Source organism: Myxine glutinosa, chromosome 4 (genome assembly GCF_964187855.1).
Source record: "Myxine glutinosa chromosome 4, kmMyxGlut1.1, whole genome shotgun sequence".
In the NCBI taxonomy this organism is placed as follows: domain Eukaryota; kingdom Metazoa; phylum Chordata; class Myxini; order Myxiniformes; family Myxinidae; genus Myxine; species Myxine glutinosa.
In genome coordinates, this window is record NC_136264.1 from 8,514,989 (window position 1) to 8,530,783 (window position 15,795).

Sequence of the window (15,795 nt, forward strand, 5' to 3'; positions counted from 1 at the left end):
CTAATCACCAGGAACCATTTCCACCAATATCATTTCTCAGTTGAATAAAGTTGTTGTTTTTGTTGTTTTTTTTTGCTTTGTATGAAAGCACAGCGACCGGGTCATGAACCAGTGTGAAATATGAGAACAGAGAAATAAAAGCATGAGCCAGGATCTGCGTGGAGTGAGGACTGGGTGAGGTTTACTCGGCTCGGTCACAAATCATTCTGGCACCAATAGTGGACCATGATCCAATCGGCTTCGCTGCTGATTGGTTTGAGGCTTCAAATATGACTGATTGGCTACAGTGTGCGAGGAGAGAACGAGAGGTAATGGTAAAGTTGATCATCCCACCAAATGCCCACTAAAGGCCACGTGTCTCCTTTTATGTCGATCTACGTCGATCTACGTCGATCTATTTAAAGGGTGAATAATAGGTCATTCGTTGTTTATGATCATTTAGTTATCTCACAAAGGAGAACTCCCCCAGAATATACTAGGTTACCATTTTTATGTCAATAGTAAAAAGTCTATATTCTGGCATAATGTCAAAATTTTCAGATGAAAAAGTTAAAACATGTTTGTGGCAATGTCATGGTATGGATAAAACATGTATGTGTCATATCATGGTATGGGTAAAACATGTATGTGTAATATCATGATATGGATAAAACATGTATGTGTAATGTCATGGGATGGATAAAAGCATGTTTGTGTAATATCATGGTATGGGTAAAACATGTATGTGTAATATCATGGTATGGATAAAACATGTATGTGTAATATCATGGTATAGATAAAACATGTATGTGTAATATCATGGTATGGATAAAACATGTATGTGTAATATCATGGTATGGATAAAACATGTATGTGTCATATCATGGTATGGGTAAAACATGTATGTGTAATATCATGATATGGATAAAACATGTATGTGTAATGTCATGGGATGGATAAAAGCATGTTTGTGTAATATCATGGTATGGATAAAACATGTATGTGTAATGTCATGGGATGGATAAAAGCATGTTTGTGTAATATCATGGTATGGGTAAAACATGTATGTGTAATATCATGGTATGGATAAAACATGTATGTGTAATATCATGGTATAGATAAAACATGTATGTGTAATATCATGGTATGGATAAAATATGTGATTAAACCAAGTACATATATTGTATAGTATAGTCATGTGGTAAAACCAAGTGTATGTATTATGTGGTATCATGTAGTGGTTAAACCTAGTATGTACTATCATGTGGTTAAACCAAGTAAATGTAGTATCGTCATGTGGTTAAACCATGATAATGTAGTATCATCATGTGGTTAAACCACATATATGTTGTAACTTCATGTGGTTAAACCAAGTATATGTGGTAACTTCGTGTGGTTAAACCATGTGTATGTGGTAAGTTCATGTGGTTAAACCACGTATATGTGGTAACTTCATGTGGTTAAACCATGTGTGTGTGGTAACTTCATGTGGTTAAACCACGTATATGTGGTAACTTCATGTGGTTAAACCAAGTAAATGTGGTTAAACCACATATGTATATGTGGTGTCATCATGCAGTTAAACCAAGTATATGTGGTAACGTCTTGTGGTTAAACCAATTATGTAGTATTATCTTGTGGTCAAACCATGTATATGTGGTAACTTCATGTGGTTAAACCACGTATATGTGGTAACATCTTGTGGTTAAACCAATTATGTAGCATCATCTTGTGGTTAAACCTCATATATGTGGTAACTTCATGTGGTTAAACCATGTATGTGTGGTAACTTCATGTGGTTAAACCATGTATATTTGGTAACGATGTGGTTAAACCATGTATATGTGGTAACTTAATGTGGTTAAACCACGGATATGTGGTAACTTCATGTGATTAACCCACATATATGTGGTACCTGTATGTGGTTAAACCATGTATATGTGGTAACCATGTGGTTAAACCACGTATATATGGTACCTGTATGTGGTTAAACCACGTATATGTGGTACCTGTATGTGGTTAAACCACGTATATGTGGTAACTTCATGTGGTTAAACCACGTATATGTGGTAACTTCATGTGATTAACCCACATATATGTGGTACCTGTATGTGGTTAAACCACGTATATGTGGTAACTTCATGTAGTTAACCCACATATATGTGGTACCTGTATGTGGTTAAACCACGTATATGTGGTACCTGTATGTGGTTAAACCACGTATATATGGTATCGTTACGTGGATGTACAGTTCCCACGAAAGGCCTTTCACCTGGTTTTGGTGACCCAAACACCTTGAGAGCACAATGGAGTTATTTTGACAAGTCTGTCCTCATTTTAATCGCAGTGTCGACCTTCTCATCGTAACCTCGTGACTTTTATAAGTCCCGTGGAAAAATGCGAAGAAAATCCAAAACAACCTTGCAGCAGCTTTCTTAGCAACATCCTCCACGGTGAGTCCCTGGTCACCTGAGTGCAGCCCTGGAAACATGTGGGTGGCGTGTGGTTGCCATGGAGACGTGGCCAAACACTTCATTTGCATTCACTGAGGGAAAGTCCAGAGACAGGAAAAAAGTGTTTGGGATGTGGCGATGTTTTTGTTAAATCGGAATGTTTATAAAGCTTCAATATTACACACACAATCGCCTGATTGTACGAAGCGTGTGCTCGGAGTCACGTGTAAAATCTTGGGAAGAGCTTTTCCATCATGGATACATTGACTTCTTGTTCACACTGAGAAGAATTAGTCATCCAGTGGAGAGAAGCCTGCATGTGCATGCCATTACCGGAAAAGTTGCCAAGATATGGGAGCATGTCATCCCCCAGGGATTGGCGAGTGGTGACGGCCATGACCTCGTGCCAGAGATTGCTCCGCAGAGCACGCGTCCTGTAGGGGGGGAATAACCGGGGCAAAAGGCAGACACGTGACCAGGAATGAGATGGTGAGAAAAACAAACAAACAAAGCTTCTCATGACATTTACTGGCACAAATCGCCTTTTGTCACCAAGATACAGGCTCATCGATCAGGGCACCAATTTAAGGATTTTTGATTCATCATCATCATCATCATCATCATCATCAGTAAATCATCATCATCATCATCATCATCATCATCATCATCAGTAAATCATCATCATCATCATCATCATCATCCACTCTTATAAATATATATTTTTTGTATATAAGGTCGAGGCTCGTGTAAGAGCTAACATTGATCACAAAAAACATAAACGGACAAACAAAACATACAATAAAGGGACCAGGAGACAAGATATGGAGAGAGGGGGAAGCACACAAGTACAACAGTAGAGCAGGGACATCGGGAAATCTGTTGCAGGGAGAGGGATGGGGGGGGGGGGGGAAGAGGAAAAAAAAAAGAACACATGGACACTGCTAGGACTTCCAGGAAAGAAGTTGGTATTTAAAAATAAAATGGATGTAGGGTGAATTAACGGGGGTAGAAAAGATCAAGGTTTTGGATGGGAGAAGATAAGTGAAGATGGTGAAAAGCTGTTTTAAAGACCTCGAGGGAGGAGTGGGATTGAAGAGAGTGGGGGAGTTTGTTCCAGAAGCGGGAGAAAAGAGGAATGAAACAGTGAAGGTGAGCAGAGAGTGTTCATTTTGGCATTTTCACCATAAGAGGGTTGCAGACAGATCTTGTGACTTAGACAAAACCTTGGGATTTTGGAAAAAGAAACACCAATTTATTTTCTTCTAATAAGTAGCGACAAGTAGTGAATGCGATGAGGTTCTCAAATTGCACATTTTATGTTTCCATGAATTGAAAACATGTTGGGAGGTTTTGGATGTTGAGTAACAGAAGAATTATGAGAGGGAGGATTTCAGGCATACAGGAATCCCATTCCTTGTTGTGATTCAGAAGAGAACAACTACAAAGCCATTCCAATATGATGCTCGTGATTTCAGAATGGACAACACCGTGGGAGTTCCATAATGCCTTTTTTTCCAAGACATTTCCAAAATCCAACCTGTGCAGGGTGACGGGGAAATACGTCTGTGACGTCTTCTTAATCTCGAGGGTTTCCGGTTATCCCCAGGATTTACTAGAAGCAACATTTCAAGTGAGTGTAGCCAAAGGCCTACTCCGATACTCCGATACTCCGATACTCCAAAACTCCGATACTCCGATACTTCGATACTCCGAAACTCCGATACTCCTAAACTCCGATACTCCTAAACTCCAAAACTCCGATACTCCAAAACTCCGATACTCCAAAACTCCGATACTCCAATACTTCGATACTCCGATACTCCAAAACTCCGATACTCCGATACTCCAAAACTCCGATACTCCGATACTTCGATACTCCGATACTCCGAAACTCCGATACTCCTAAACTCCAAAACTCCGATACTCCGATACTCCGATACTCCGATACTCTGATACTTCGATACTCCGATACTCCTAAAGTCCAAAACTCCGATATTCCAAAACTCCGACACTCCAAAACTCCGAAAGGAATTTTGTGTGATCAAAGATTTTATGGACAGGGTATTTCTCATGGATTGTCGCTGCTTCTCCTTGTCCTCTACTGAACTCATAAGTCGACGAAAGCCGATGGAGTTAAGACAGAATAATCCAAATGTCAATCATTGAGGAGAGAGGATAGGTAAGATGCAACCTCCATGGCAACGGAGCAACCTCGTGATGTCGCCATGGCGGCGGACCTCGCCACGAGGTTCCGATGGCACCGTGCCAGCTCCCTTGGCAAACGGCAAAGCGAAACATCACCAAAGCTCTTGAAAGCAAAGCACACGTGTTAACTCCATAAACCACAACAGAACCCCGAGCGGCCCCGGAGATCCAAGCGGCCACACGCATTTCCAATTACACATGTGTGAGGCCCGAAGCGGAGTTTCTTCATAACCGGCACCACCAGGGCGCGGACAGAGCGGCACCGAACAAGGACCTTATTCAATGAGCTCCTTAAATGGCCGCTCTCACTAAACACTGTGCTGGCGCCATCGGCGCGACGACGGCATCAAGAGAACCTTTCTTGGGGAGTTGGACGTTCTGGGTCCAGTGAATCAAGGCTGAGGGTAGTGAGGGGGCAAATGGGGGAAAAAGGGAAAATAAATTAGAAATGATTCAACTCCAACTGTACCCCAAACCATAAGAGAGCGAGTGTATCACTGGTAGTGAGGGGGAAAATGGGGGAAAAAGAGGGAAAATAAATTAGAAATGATTCAACTCCGACTGTACCCTAAACCATAAGAGAGCGAGTGTATCACTGGTAGTGAGGGGGAAAATGGGGGAAAGAGAGGGAAAATAAATTAGAAATGATTCAACTCCGACTGTACCCTAAACCATAAGAGAGCGTGTGTATCACTGGTAGTGAGGGGGAAAATGGGGGAAAGAGAGGGAAAATAAATTAGAAATGATTCAACTCCGACTGTACCCTAAACCATAAGAGAGCGAGTGTATCACTGGTAGTGAGGGGGAAAATGGGGGAAAGAGAGGGAAAATAAATTAGAAATGATTCAACTCCGACTGTACCCTAAACCATAAGAGAGCGAGCGTATCACTGGTAGTGAGGGGGAAAATGGGGGAAAAAGAGGGAAAATAAATTAGAAATGATTCAACTCCTACTGTACCCCAAACCATAAGAGAGCGAGCGTATCACTGGTAGTGTGGGGGAAAAAGAGGGAAAATAAATTAGAAATGATTCAACTCCGACTGTACCCTAAACCATAAGAGAGCGAGTGTATCACTGGTAGTGAGGGGGAAAATGGGGGAAAAAGAGGGAAAATAAATTAGAAATGATTCAACTCCTACTGTACCCTAAACCATAAGAGAGCGAGTGTATCACTGGTAGTGAGGGGGAAAATGGGGGAAAAAGAGGGAAAATAAATTAGAAATGATTCAACTCCGACTGTACCCTAAACCATAAGAGAGCGAGTGTATCACTGGTAGTGAGGAGGGGGGGGGGGTGGGGGGGAAAGAGGGAAAATAAATTATAAATGATTCAACTCCGACTGTACCCTAAACCATAAGAGAGCGAGTGTATCACTGGTAGTGAGGGGGCAAATGGGGGAAAAAGAGGGAAAATAAATTATAAATGATTCAACTCCGACTGTACCCTAAACCATAAGAGAGCGAGTGTATCACTGGTAGTGAGGTGGAAAATGGGGGAAAAAGAGGGAAAATAAATTAGAAATGATTCAACTCCGACTATACCCTAAGGCCTAAACCATAAGAGAGCGAGTGTATCACTGGTAGTGAGGGGGAAAATGGGGGAAAAAGAGGGAAAATAAATTAGAAATGATTCAACTCCAACTGTACCCCAAACCATAAGAGAGCGTGTGTATCACTGGTAGTGAGGGGGAAAATGGGGGAAAGAGAGGGAAAATAAATTTGAAATGATTCAACTCCGACTGTACCCCAAACCATAAGAGAGCGAATGTATCACTGGTAGTGAGGGGGAAAATGGGGGAAAGAGAGGGAAAATAAATTAGAAATGATTCAACTCCGACTGTACCCCAAACCATAAGAGAGCGAGTGTATCACTGGTAGTGAGGGGGAAAATGGGGGAAAGAGAGGGAAAATAAATTAGAAAATAAATTAGATTGAGATCTCGCGAGATTACGGCGAGGTCACGTCTTTTCGAAGCTGCTCCATGCGCTCACGCTTTCGAAGCTAAGTGATATTTCTCAATTGTGTTTTTGTCGAGACTGTATCTATCTTTCGGTGTATGTGCCTATAGCGTATCTTTTGGAAAATTTTCGGTGCTAATTTTTCGTACATGTATACACAATCGTCGGTTAATGGTATCGAGTATTCTGCGGCCTAGTACTCGTAGGCTTAGACTACCGTACCGCCTCCGACCTTGTGGTTTGTTTTTCTCTCAGCGATTCGTCGAATGCGCTGAAATTATTTTCGTTCTCTGTTTCGTACCAGTCGTTCACCCTGTACCTCCTTGTTTAATATCTGTACTCACAAAACAAACAAACAAAAAAAACCCCCAAAAATTTTTTTCCTTCCCAGGTCTTATTCGTTTATTTGTTGTTCTTTTTGTTCGTTCGTTCTTCGTTCGCGATCACGCGGTTAGAAATGTATAATCTCTCCCCTGAACAACTATTTTCTCTCATATATTATAACACCCTTTTCTTCTTTTCCTACAAAAGGATGCTTTCGTCTTGCTCACCAAATCTATTCATTCCAAAAAATATATATAATACCATCTCTTACAGTTCCTCCTTTCTACATTCCCTAAACTATCCAGAACTCCACCCCTCCTTCAGTGTCCTCAAACGTATTTTTGACTCGAAGGTCTCAAACTCATTTTGCAAAAAATGTTCGTATCCCATGAATCGTACACTTTTCAAAATCCAATCTCACCCCTCCCCTCCAAATCCTCCCCATCACCCATCCCTTTCAAATCTCCCCCCTTGCCCCTTCCCTCCCCTCCCTCCTAAACTCCTCCCACACCCCTCCCCTCCGAGACTCTCCCTCGCTCCTCCCCTCCTATACTCCCCTCTCACCCCTCCTCCTCAAAGCATCCTCCCTGCTTCTTCCTCCTTCCAACTTTCACCTTCATCTCCCCAAACCTTCTGCCTTGCTCTTCCCCCTACTCAAATAACACCTCACTGTGCCTCACCCAATCTCCATCAAACCTTTTGTCCGCCCCATTCTTCCCTTTCTCCAAGCTATTCTGAAATCTCTGACACACCTTCAACAGCTCTCGCTACCTCTTCCTCCTCTTCCTCCTCTTCCACATCTTACCCTACCCCTCCCTCCCCCTGTTCTGGACCCGATGCTCCCCCTTCCTCTTCATTAACGGTATGGACCTCAAATATCCGGGGCCTTCGCTCAAACTTGACTGACCTCTCCATACAGGTTGCTTCTGACAAACCAGATGTGATCTGCTTAACAGAAACTTTCCTCCTCCATGATGTCTCTGATGCCTTGGTATCTCTCCCAGGTTACTCCCTCCTCCGGTATGATAGACCTGAGCCTCGTCCTGGAGGTGGGGTTGCTATCTTTATAAAAAACTCTCTTCCTCACTCGCCCTCCACTGCCCTCTCTCCACCTCACCCCCAGGAATACCTTTGGCTACGGCTTCCCCTTCGCTCCCACCTTTTGTTCATATGTGTGTTGTACCGTCCACCAATCAGCGATGACTCCATCTACATCTCACTGTCTGATAATATGGACCAACTTCTATCTACCCATCCCAACTCTCTCTTCCTCATATGTGGTGATTTCAATTGTCACCATGCCAGTTGGCTGGGTGTGGGTACCTCTCTCACCAGCCATGGCTCTTCAGCAAAGGACTTCTGCGACTCACTGGGACTGACACAATCTGTCAATTTCCCGACCCGGATCTCAGTCAACGGAGCATCTTCTCTTCTGGATTTGGTTATGACAAACTTCCCTGAAAATGTCTGCTGCTCTTCTTCTGCTCCAATCGGCTCATCTGATCATGTGCTTGTCAAAGTGGACATCTCTCTGACCATTCTCAGAGAGCCTCCTCAGCGTCGACGAGTCTGGCATTTCACTCAGGCCAACTGGCACGGTCTTCAAGCAGCCATCAATCATCTGGACTGGTCTCCCATCTCTACCGCCTCTGACATCAACTCATCCTGGGAATTCTTTCAAAGTAAATTGCTCTCTCTCATGCACAGATTTATACCATCTCGTCTTCAGTTGTCATACCCTTCCTCCCGTCCATGGTACATGGAATCTTGTGGTGAGGCTGTTGCCCTGAAACAACTTGCTTTTGTCTCCTGGAAAGCAAATCCAACGGAAGGAAATCTCATTTCCTTTCACAAAGCCCGAAACAAGTGTGTGTCCACCCTCAGGAGAGCCAGGAAACAATATCTCACCATTCTCAAGACCGAACTCTCTTATCTGTCTCCCTCTTCCAAATCCTGGTGGCGTCTGGTCAAATCTGTTTCTGGTGTTTGTTCCCCCTCCATCCCCTCCCTCACCTCAAACGGCTTAACGGCTGACTCCGCACGTGAAAAAGCTGAATGCCTCAACTCTGTGTTTGCCTCTAAATCTTGTGTCCCAAACCCATCCCTCTCTGTACCCACCGTACCCAGTCGTACCCAGCTGCTCCTGGACTCTGTGTCCTTTCCTCCTGACAAGGTGGAAAAGTTTCTGTCAACCCTCGACTCTGATTCTGCAACTGGTCCTGACGGCATCAGCCCACGGGTCCTAAAATCATGTTCTTCTGCTCTTTCACTCCCTCTTTCTGTTCTCTTCACCCTCTCTTTTGCTCAAGGTCATCTGCCATCTGCTTGGAAATCAGCCAACATCACCGCTTTGCACAAAAAAGGTGCAAAAACAGATCCCAGCAACTACAGACCAATCAGCCTTCTCCCAATTATCAGCAAAGTCATGGAATCCATCATTGCTTCAGATATTAAATCTTTCCTCTTCTCCAATGGCTTGATCTCTGATCATCAATTTGGTTTCAGACCTGGTCACTCTACTCTGGACATGCTGCTTCTGCTTTCTCAACAATGGATGGAGGTCCTCAACGCCAAACAGGAAATTAGAGCTGTCTCCCTTGACATTTCACGTGCCTTCGATACGGTCTGGCACCCTGCTCTGCTCTCCAAACTCTCCTCCTTTGGTATCCATGGAAATCTCCACGCATGGCTGGCGGACTTCCTCTCTGGTCGTAGTCAACGTGTGGCCCTGAATGGGTTTCTCTCATCTCCTCTTCCTGTTCAGGCTGGAGTTCCCCAAGGTAGTGTTCTGGGCCCTGTGCTTTTTCTGGTCTTCATCAATGATCTCTCTGACTCTCTTGAAAATCCTCTCTATCTCTTTGCTGACGACTCTACTCTCTGTCGCTCCATTCCTCATCCCCCAGATCGGCAGTCTGCAGCCTCCTCACTCTCTGCAGACCTGGACAAAATCACAGACTGGTCAAACAAGTGGAACATGTCTTTCAATCCTGACAAATCTCACACTCTTACAATGTCACTCCGAAAGGACCGACTGGGCAACCCTCCCATCTACTTTCTCAACAATCCTCTCCAAGAAGTTCTGTCGCTCAAGCTTTTGGGTCTCACTATCTGCCATGATCTTTCTTGGGAAAACCACATTTCCAAGCTGGCCTCCAAAGCCAGTCGCCGACTGGGCATCCTCCGTCGTGCGAAGTCCTTCCTTGGCACACCTGAGCTCCTCACCACGTACAAGGCTTTCATCCGCAGCTCAATGGAATACTGTTCCCCCCTCTGGGCTGGTGCTCCTGCCTCACACCTTGCTCGGCTTCACGCTGTTGAGACCAAAGCTTTCAGAATCATTGGAATCTCCTGCGATGTAGTCAACGCCGAGGGCCTTTCACTCACTCACCGCAGGCAGGTTGGTGGTCTTTCTGTCTTCTACCGACTCCTCTCCGGCCTTGCTCCCCCAGCTCTCTCTGTGCTCTGTCCCCCCAATATTCCTTCAGGTCGCACAAGATCTGCATGCAACCCTCTTATGGTTAAACTGCCAAAGTCTAGGCTCTCTGCTCACCTTCACACTTCCATTTCCCTTTTCTCCCGCCTCTGGAACAAACTCCCCCACTCCCTTCAATCCCACTCCTCCCTCCAGGTCTTTAAAACAGCTGTTCACCACCATCTCTTATCGTCCCCCATCGAAAACCTTGATCTTTTCTACCCCCGGTAATTCACCCCAGAGTCCTTGCAGTGTTCATATGTTTTAATCCTCTCCCACCTCCCCCCAAGTCCTCCCGATGTCCCTGCTCTCAAATGTTGTGTTTGTGTCCTTCTTCCTCTTCCCCCTCTCTTTTGTGTCCTTCCCCCTCTCTCCCCATCTTGTCTGCCGCTCCCCTTGTTTTTTGTGTTTTGTGTGTCGGTTTGTCTTTTTGTGTGATTAATGTTAGCTCTTTCACGAGCCTCGATCTTGTATACAAAAAAAAAAAAAAAAAAAAAAAAAAAATTCAACTCCGACTGTACCCCAAACCATAAGAGAGCGAGCGTATCACTGGTTGTGAGGGGGAAAATGGGGGAAAGAGAGGGAAAATAAATTAGAAATGATTCAACTCCTACTGTACCCTAAACCATAAGAGAGCGAGTGTATCACTGGTAGTGAGGGGGAAAATGGGGGAAAAAGAGGGAAAATAAATTAGAAATGATTCAACTCCGACTGTACCCTAAACCATAAGAGAGCGAGCGTATCACTGGTAGTGAGGGGGGAAATGGGGGAAAAAAGAGGGAAAATAAATTAGAAATGATTCAACTCCGACTGTACCCTAAACCATAAGAGAGCGAGTGTATCACTGGTAGTGAGGGGGAAAATGGGGGAAAAAGAGGGAAAATAAATTAGAAATGATTCAACTCCAACTGTACCCCAGACCATAAGAGAGCGAGTGTATCACTGGTAGTGAGGGGGAAAATGGGGAAAAAAGAGGGAAAATAAATTAGAAATGATTCAACTCCGACTGTACCCTAAACCATAAGAGAGCGAGTGTATCACTGGTAGTGAGGGGGAAAAAGAGGGAAAATAAATTAGAAATGATTCAACTCCGACTGTACCCTAAACCATAAGAGAGCGAGTGTATCACTGGGAGTGAGGGGGAAAATGGGGGAAAAAGAGGGAAAATAAATTAGAAATGATTCAACTCCGACTGTACCCCAGACCATAAGAGAGCGAGCGTATCACTGGTAGTGAGGGGGAAAATGGGGGAAAAAGAGGGAAAATAAATTAGAAATGATTCAACTCCTACTGTACCCCAAACCATAAGAGAGCGAGTGTATCACTGGTAGTGAGGGGGAAAATGGGGGAAAAAGAGGGAAAATAAATTAGAAATGATTCAACTCCAACTGTACCCTAAACCATAAGAGAGCGAGTGTATCACTGGTAGTGAGGGGGAAATGGGGGAAAAAGGGAAAATAAATTAGAAATGATTCAACTCCGACTGTACCCCAAACCATAAGAGAGCGAGCGTATCACTCGTAGTGAGGGGGGAAATGGGGGAAGAGAGGGAAAATAAATTAGAAATGATTCAACTCCGACTGTACCCCAAATCATAAGAGAGCGAGCGTATCACTGGTAGTGAGGGGGAAAATGAGGGAAAAAGAGGGAAAATAAATTCGAAATGATTCAACTCCGACTATACCCTAAACCATAAGAGAGCGAGTGTATCACTGGTAGTGAGGGGGAAAATGGGGGAAAAAGAGGGAAAATAAATTAGAAATGATTCAACTCCGACTATACCCTAAGGCCTAAACCATAAGAGAGCGAGTGTATCACTGGTAGTGAGGGGGAAAATGGGGGAAAAAGAGGGAAAATAAATTATAAGTGATTCAACTCCGACTGTACCCTAAACCATAAGAGAGCAAGTGTATCACTGGTAGTGAGGGGGGGGGGGGGGAAGAGGGAAAATAATTTATAAATGATTCAACTCCGACTGTACCCTAAACCATAAGAGAACGAGTGTATCACTGGTAGTGAGGGGGAAAATGGGGGAAAAAGAGGGAAAATAAATTAGAAATGATTCAACTCCGACTGTACCCCAGACCATAAGAGAGCGACTGTATCACTGGTAGTGAGGGGGGAAATGGGGGAAAAAGAGGGAAAATAAATTAGAAATGATTCAACTCCGACTGCACCCTAAACCATAAGAGAGCGAGTGTATCACTGGTAGTGAGGGGGAAAATGGGGGAAAAAGAGGGAAAATAAATTATAAGTGATTCAACTCCGACTGTACCCTAAACCATAAGAGAGCAAGTGTATCACTGGTAGTGAGGGGGGGGGGGGGGAAGAGGGAAAATAATTTATAAATGATTCAACTCCGACTGTACCCTTAACCATAAGAGAACGATTGTATCACTGGTAGTGAGGGGGAAAATGGGGGAAAAAGAGGGAAAATAAATTAGAAATGATTCAACTCCGACTGTACCCCAGACCATAAGAGAGCGACTGTATCACTGGTAGTGAGGGGGAAAATGGGGGAAAGAGAGGGAAAATAAATTAGAAATGATTCAACTCCGACTGTACCCCAGACCATAAGAGAGCGAGCGTATCACTGGTAGTGAGGGGGAAAATGGGGGAAAAAGAGGGAAAATAAATTAGAAATGATTCAACTCCGACTGTACCCCAAACCATAAGAGAGCGAGCGTATCACTGGTTGTGAGGGGGAAAATGGGGGAAAGAGAGGGAAAATAAATTAGAAATGATTCAACTCCTACTGTACCCTAAACCATAAGAGAGCGAGTGTATCACTGGTAGTGAGGGGGAAAATGGGGGAAAGAGAGGGAAAATAAATTAGAAATGATTCAACTCCGACTGTACCCCAAACCATAAGAGAGCGAGTGTATCACTGGTAGTGAGGGGGAAAATGGGGGAAAGAGAGGGAAAATAAATTAGAAAATAAATTAGATTGAGATCTCGCGAGATTACGGCGAGGTCACGTCTTTTCGAAGCTGCTCCATGCGCTCACGCTTTCGAAGCTAAGTGATATTTCTCAATTGTGTTTTTGTCGAGACTGTATCTATCTTTCGGTGTATGTGCCTATAGCGTATCTTTTGGAAAATTTTCGGTGCTAATTTTTCGTACATGTATACACAATCGTCGGTTAATGGTATCGAGTATTCTGCGGCCTAGTACTCGTAGGCTTAGACTACCGTACCGCCTCCGACCTTGTGGTTTGTTTTTCTCTCAGCGATTCGTCGAATGCGCTGAAATTATTTTCGTTCTCTGTTTCGTACCAGTCGTTCACCCTGTACCTCCTTGTTTAATATCTGTACTCACAAAACAAACAAACAAAAAAAACCCCCAAAAATTTTTTTCCTTCCCAGGTCTTATTCGTTTATTTGTTGTTCTTTTTGTTCGTTCGTTCTTCGTTCGCGATCACGCGGTTAGAAATGTATAATCTCTCCCCTGAACAACTATTTTCTCTCATATATTATAACACCCTTTTCTTCTTTTCCTACAAAAGGATGCTTTCGTCTTGCTCACCAAATCTATTCATTCCAAAAAATATATATAATACCATCTCTTACAGTTCCTCCTTTCTACATTCCCTAAACTATCCAGAACTCCACCCCTCCTTCAGTGTCCTCAAACGTATTTTTGACTCGAAGGTCTCAAACTCATTTTGCAAAAAATGTTCGTATCCCATGAATCGTACACTTTTCAAAATCCAATCTCACCCCTCCCCTCCAAATCCTCCCCATCACCCATCCCTTTCAAATCTCCCCCCTTGCCCCTTCCCTCCCCTCCCTCCTAAACTCCTCCCACACCCCTCCCCTCCGAGACTCTCCCTCGCTCCTCCCCTCCTATACTCCCCTCTCACCCCTCCTCCTCAAAGCATCCTCCCTGCTTCTTCCTCCTTCCAACTTTCACCTTCATCTCCCCAAACCTTCTGCCTTGCTCTTCCCCCTACTCAAATAACACCTCACTGTGCCTCACCCAATCTCCATCAAACCTTTTGTCCGCCCCATTCTTCCCTTTCTCCAAGCTATTCTGAAATCTCTGACACACCTTCAACAGCTCTCGCTACCTCTTCCTCCTCTTCCTCCTCTTCCACATCTTACCCTACCCCTCCCTCCCCCTGTTCTGGACCCGATGCTCCCCCTTCCTCTTCATTAACGGTATGGACCTCAAATATCCGGGGCCTTCGCTCAAACTTGACTGACCTCTCCATACAGGTTGCTTCTGACAAACCAGATGTGATCTGCTTAACAGAAACTTTCCTCCTCCATGATGTCTCTGATGCCTTGGTATCTCTCCCAGGTTACTCCCTCCTCCGGTATGATAGACCTGAGCCTCGTCCTGGAGGTGGGGTTGCTATCTTTATAAAAAACTCTCTTCCTCACTCGCCCTCCACTGCCCTCTCTCCACCTCACCCCCAGGAATACCTTTGGCTACGGCTTCCCCTTCGCTCCCACCTTTTGTTCATATGTGTGTTGTACCGTCCACCAATCAGCGATGACTCCATCTACATCTCACTGTCTGATAATATGGACCAACTTCTATCTACCCATCCCAACTCTCTCTTCCTCATATGTGGTGATTTCAATTGTCACCATGCCAGTTGGCTGGGTGTGGGTACCTCTCTCACCAGCCATGGCTCTTCAGCAAAGGACTTCTGCGACTCACTGGGACTGACACAATCTGTCAATTTCCCGACCCGGATCTCAGTCAACGGAGCATCTTCTCTTCTGGATTTGGTTATGACAAACTTCCCTGAAAATGTCTGCTGCTCTTCTTCTGCTCCAATCGGCTCATCTGATCATGTGCTTGTCAAAGTGGACATCTCTCTGACCATTCTCAGAGAGCCTCCTCAGCGTCGACGAGTCTGGCATTTCACTCAGGCCAACTGGCACGGTCTTCAAGCAGCCATCAATCATCTGGACTGGTCTCCCATCTCTACCGCCTCTGACATCAACTCATCCTGGGAATTCTTTCAAAGTAAATTGCTCTCTCTCATGCACAGATTTATACCATCTCGTCTTCAGTTGTCATACCCTTCCTCCCGTCCATGGTACATGGAATCTTGTGGTGAGGCTGTTGCCCTGAAACAACTTGCTTTTGTCTCCTGGAAAGCAAATCCAACGGAAGGAAATCTCATTTCCTTTCACAAAGCCCGAAACAAGTGTGTGTCCACCCTCAGGAGAGCCAGGAAACAATATCTCACCATTCTCAAGACCGAACTCTCTTATCTGTCTCCCTCTTCCAAATCCTGGTGGCGTCTGGTCAAATCTGTTTCTGGTGTTTGTTCCCCCTCCATCCCCTCCCTCACCTCAAACGGCTTAACGGCTGACTCCGCACGTGAAAAAGCTGAATGCCTCAACTCTGTGTTTGCCTCTAAATCTTGTGTCCCAAACCCATCCCT